Here is a 4,842-nt window from a genome sequence, read left to right as displayed (position 1 = left end):
TCCCCTCACAGCACAGAGTAATCATCCCCCTGCATATAGTCCTCTCCCCTCCCAGCACAGAGTCTCCCCCCTGCATATAGTCCTCTCCCCTCCCAGAACAGAGTCCCCCCCTGCATATAGTGCTCTCCCCTCCCAGCACAGACTCTCCCCCCCTCCCTGCATATAGTCCTCTCCCTCCCAGCAGATTCTCCCCCCTCCCTGCATATTGTCCTCTCCCCTCCCAGCACAGAGTCTCTCCCCTCCCAGTACATAGTCGTCCCCCCTGCATATAGTCCTCTCCCCGCCCAGCACCGAGTCTCCCCCCCTGTATATAGTCCTCTCCCCTCCCAGCACAGAGTCCCCCCTGCATATAGTCCTCTCCCTCCCAGCAGAGTCTCCCCCCTGCATATAGTCCTCTCCCCTCCCAGCACAGTCTCTCCCCTCCCAGTACATAGTCTCCTGCCTCCCTGCATATAGTCCTCTCCCCTCCCAGCACATAGTCTACCCCCTGCATATAGTCCTCTCCCCTCCCAGTACATAGTCTCCGCCCCTCCCTGCATATAGTCCTCTCCCCTCCCAGCCCATAGTCTCCCCCCTCCCTGCATATAGTCCTTTACCCTCTCTGCATATAGTCCTCCTCCCCTGCATATAGTCCTTTCCCCTCCCTGCATATAGTGCTCCCCCTCCCAGCAGAGTCCCCCACCTGCATATAGTCCTCTCCCCTCCCAGCACAGAGTCTCTCCCCTCCCAGTACATAGTCTCCCGCCTCCCTGCATATAGTCCTCTCCCCTCCCAGCACATAGTCTCCCCCCCTGCATATAGTCCTCTCCCCTCCCAGTACATAGTCTCCCCCCCTCCCTGCATATAGTCCTCTCCCCTCCCTGCATATAGTCCTCTCCCCTCCCAGCACAGTCTCCCCCCTCCCTGCATATAGTTTTTTACCCTCTCTGCATATAGTCCTCCTCCCCTGCATATAGTCCTTTCCCCTCCCTGCATATAGTCCTTCCCCCTCAAAGCACATATCAATTAATATGTTGCAGTACCTAGTGTGATGAGCTGGGCATCGTCTGGGCTGGAGGATTGTACAGTAGGCAGGTACACCACACTTCGGCACCACACCACACTATGTGAAGAAAGTGAAAGTAAACTACAGCTACCAGCAATCCTTGCTGCCAGGAGCTCCCGACATTTCACTAGTGCATTGTGGTGCCGAACACCGGCGCCTGTTCCTGCCTACTGTGAGATCCTCTAGCCTAGGCGATGCCACTACTATGTGATTCCACCCATTGGTTGAGGGTGGCACTGCTGGGCGGCACCCCCTCCTTGACTGGTGCCCCTGGCGAGTGCCATCCTGGCCAATGGGTAGATACGACCCTGGATTTCAGGATAAATAAGATTAGTTCTAAGAACAGTAAAATATCCCAAGTGGAGACACCAACTAACATTAAGGATTATTCAAGTCTATATTATGGACCCTATTTAGGTTGGATCGCAACTCGCGATCCAACCGGATAAACTACAATGATGATGCGGGTGCATGCGCAGGGCTTGTCCTGCACATGCGCCCACATTTACTGGCATTTACTGGCGTGAGCGTGATCAGGGCGGCTGCGTGACGTCACAAGCAGCCGCTCCGATCACAAAGATGGCGGCAGCCCTTCTGCCGTCGCAGCCAGGCTGCGCCAGCAGGAGGCTTCTTTACTTTCTGCAAACATGCTAAAATTGCGGTGCAACCGCAATTTCAGCGTGGTTGCAGAGTAGGGGAGCGGCGATTAGCTGGCTGGCCTTGCCCTGCGATGGACGGCCCCAGCATGCGAGTGAAAGGATTGCATACTCTGCTTTTTAGCTGCATTTGCAATCCTTAATGAATAGGGTCCTATGTACACAGAATATATATTCAACACTTCTCTTGGCATTTCTGAGGACAAAGCATTCATTACAAAGTCTCTTGCTTCAATGTAACCTGGGTTATGTTTGTGTAAACTGATGATGGTAGGTGGGAAAAAAATGAGGTCAAACCTGTCCCTCAACATTGACTTACTGTATGTCTGTTAGAATTCTTGTTTAATCAACACACATAAAAGTTAACACTTAAGTTGCACCTGTTTATGATACACTGTACATTCTTCATGGTTTATTCTCTATAGATAGAAATGGGATGCGATCAAGATCCCACCGGACGGAATCCCGGCGGTCGGAATACCGGCACCGGAATCCCGGCCGGTACAATCCCGACATATTCTCCCTCTGTGGGTGTCCACGACACCCATAGAGGGAGAATAAATTAGTGTACCCGCAGCGTGGCGAGCGCAGCGAGTGCGCAAGGGGCTGTGTTGCGCCCGCATCCCCTGTTGGGATTGTGCCGGTCGGGATTCCAGAGTCGATATTCCAACCGCCGGGATCCCGTCCGGCGGGATTTCATACTGATCCCATAGAAATGACTGATACTCCAATATTGTATGGGGGGGTCATAGTATATGTTTTGTTTTTGTTTTTATGAAAGTCATATATAGATTTATTTAACTTAAGGTAGGTACACACTAGGCGATGTGCTCTATGAGCGACGTCGTCTAGTGTTTCCCCTCACGGGTTGGACCGGTCGGCGCTAGTGCGTACACACTGAGTGATATGACAACGATATCGCTCAGTGATGCCACGGCCGGGCCGTGCATGCAGCTTTTAGACTACAGTCCAAATGGAGCTGCATGCACGGCTGACAGCGAGGGTCGTTAACGACCCGCGGGGCAGTGCATCACTATTCGGTGGCGGCATACACACTGGCCAATACAGTAAACGATGTCGCACATGAAGGGCAAAATGAGCAACGTCATTTACTATTATTTCCTGATGTGTATGCACTTTTACTTTGACCTTTTTTTTTTTTTTTTTTTTACTTTTTATGTATATTTGTCTTATTTGTTTTCAACTAAGTGTGCCTATAGGCAGAGCTGGCCCTAACCAATATGATGCCCTAGGCAAGATTTTGGCTGGTGCCCCCTAGCACCACCGCTGGTTCTGCCTCTGACCTTGCACCTGTTTCCCAGCACCATCACCCCTCACCCATAGCAGTCCTTGTATCCCCTATATTTTAAATAGGAACAGTTCGCACATTTGACGCACAGCCCAAAAAGGGGCATCTTCTTGCTGGGAAGGGGCATGGCCACACAATAGTAACCCCAATTCCAATTACGCCACACAGTGCTGCAACTTTATTCACATTTTATCTTGCGATAGTGTCCATAATTCATATTACATCCCACAGTAGTATCACTTAACCTTATAAACGTTACTCCTCACAGTAGAGCTCCTTATTCACATTACATCACACTGAAATGCTCCTTATTCACATTACACCACACCTTATTGCTCTTTATTCACATTAGATGACACAGTAGTGCCCTTTCTATATGCAACGCCACATAGTAGAGCACCTAATACACATAATGCCACACATTAGTAATGCATTTATACACAATTCCACACAGTAATGCCCCTTCACATAAGAGACACATTAATGTCCTTATAAACATAATGCACCTTACACATTATGACAACCTTTATTAATGCCCTTTTACACATAATGTCCCTTACACATATGCCGCGCATTATTAATGCCCTTATACACATAATAACACACATAGTGCCCCCTACACATTTGCTGCACATTATTAGTGCCCCTATACACATAATGACACACATACAGTAGTACCCTGTTACACATATGCCGCACATTATTAATGCCTTTATACACATAATGACACACATAGTGCCCCTTTACACACATGTTGCACATTATTAATGCATTTTTACATGACACACATAATGCTCCTTACACATATTCTGAACACTACTGCACAACCAACCCACTCACATGCACACAGCACTCACACTTCCACTAACACTGTGACCTCTGCCTCTGCTTGGATACAGATGTGTCCTCACAAATCTTGCATCAATGCTAACGTCGGGCACCTTTTTTTTTTAATGAAAATGCATCTTATTTGCATTGCTATGTGGCTAGGATGCACAAGCAGCTTCTGCTGTTTAAACTGATATGCAGCATGCCTATATACTGTGTGAGACTGTGGCTGTATCTGCATATGAAATGCTACACACAGAATATAGGCATGCCGCATATCATTTTAATCAGCAGAAGCTGATGATGCCCCTAGGCATATCAAATGCCATAGGTAATTGCCTAGTTTGCCTATGCCTATGGCCGGCTCTGCCTATAGGGTCACATCAGATTCCTGTGGGCCTTCCTTATTGTTGGCACTTATAGAGCTTATGCTCTCATCCAATCATTTTATGAAGAGAAACACCCAGAAATTACCAACTCACCAGGTAATGTATTATATATTATTATTTAATGGGCACAAGAAAGCGATAGTTTATAGATAATAACATCAACGTTCAGATTAAATTAATAAATCTGAATGTGTGTGGCCATTTTAAGGTTTCTGTAGGTAGTATGATGTTTTATGCTAAGTTAACTGAAACTTGTATTTTTGGAGTATACTGTAGATGAACTATGGCCTGATTCAGACACGGCCATAGGTCTATGTCCGTACACAGATTCATGATTAGTGGGTATCTGAGCAATGTCCATTATTCGCATGCGCAGAACGGGCCATGAGGTCTCACCTGCACTTCACCTCTGCCACTGTCAGATTGATAGGCAGCGGCCTTGAGGTGTTGGGCAGGGGGCGGCTGTGTTCCCAGAAATGGGGGCGTGTTGCTTCCGTTTTCTGGGAGAGGAGAGCCAGGGGTCTGTGTGTTACCATGCAGACTTCCTGGCCTCGCAGCCCCCGCTTACGTCAGTCAGCTGAGTAAGTTGAAGATTACTCAGCTGGCCATCTACGT

The sequence above is a fragment of the Pseudophryne corroboree genome, chromosome 6 (assembly GCF_028390025.1).
Source record: "Pseudophryne corroboree isolate aPseCor3 chromosome 6, aPseCor3.hap2, whole genome shotgun sequence".
Lineage (NCBI taxonomy): Eukaryota > Metazoa > Chordata > Amphibia > Anura > Myobatrachidae > Pseudophryne > Pseudophryne corroboree.
Note: the sequence above shows the minus strand (reverse complement) of the source record.